The sequence below is a fragment of the Carlito syrichta genome, unplaced genomic scaffold (genome assembly GCF_000164805.1).
Source record: "Carlito syrichta isolate Samal-C Ts95f unplaced genomic scaffold, Tarsius_syrichta-2.0.1 Scaffold98146, whole genome shotgun sequence".
Lineage (NCBI taxonomy): Eukaryota > Metazoa > Chordata > Mammalia > Primates > Tarsiidae > Carlito > Carlito syrichta.
Genome location: NW_007042242.1, coordinates 129891 through 131086, shown reverse-complemented (window position 1 = coordinate 131086; position 1196 = coordinate 129891).

Sequence of the window (1196 nt, the reverse complement as noted above, 5' to 3'; positions counted from 1 at the left end):
GAGGAGAGGGTGTAAGGGAAGTTCCTGGGTTGTCTTTCTCTTGGCTGAGACTGCAGAGGCTCACAGGATGTGTGTAGAGAAGAAAAGCTGTTATTTTCACTCACCTCTTCCATCTCCAAAGGCATTCTCCCATTCTGTCAGGGCTGCTTCTAGGGGTGTCCGGGTCTAGGAACTGTCTGTCCTCTGTGTGTTCAGATACCTTTCTGATAGACCTCAGCTTCAGTTTTCAGGTCTACTCTCAAAGTCCTAGGTTTGCTCTTCCATATACCTTTCTTTGCAAAAAGCTGCTATCATGTGATGTTTTTAGTCAGCCATCTTTGCCCTCCCCCTACCTTGGAATTTTTCTTTTTTTTTTTTAATGCATCAAGTTTATATGTCTTAATATTATTTACAATTAAATAATCAGTTATTTTTGTTGTTTTTTTAATCAATATTTTTTATTTTGATATTGTGGGGTACAGTTAAGGGTTAGGTATACAAATATGCTTCGTTCAGGCACCCTTGTTGATAAGGGGTGTTTCCCCGTCCCCAGGCAGATATTACTACTGTTAATCCCACCTCCCTTCCCTTCCCCCCCATAGTTTCCCACCACTGTCAGTCCTTTTCTTATAGTATTACGATGGATGTTCAAGGTCCACTATATGAGTGAGAATATATGATATTCAGATCTTTGTTTCTGTGAGAGGTCACTCGGTATTATAGACTCTAGTTCCATCCAGGTTGCTGCAAAATTCATGATTTTTTTCTTTTTTATGGCTGCGTAGTATTCCATCGTGTATATGTACCACATTTTTAAAATCCAGTCCTCTTTTGATGGGCAGCATGGTTGTTTCCAGGTTCTTGCTATAAACATACGTGTGCAGGTATCTTTTTTATAGAGTGATTTGTGTTCTTCAGGGTATATTCCCAGTAGGGGGATTGCGGGATCATATGGAAGGTCAATTTTTAGAGCTTTTAGGAATCGCCACACTGCTTTCCACAGAGGTTGCACTAGTTTACACTCCCACCAACAGTGTAGAAGTGTTCCCTTTTCACCACACCCTCTCCAGCAGCTGTTATTTTTTGAGTTGTCGATAATTGCCATTCTGACTGGAGTTAGTGGTATTCCAGATAAATATTTTTTGCTGTGAAGGCCATCCTGTCTGTGTCCCAGCTATCCAGCTCTGCCATTATGTTGCTGGAGAGGAGGTCTCATG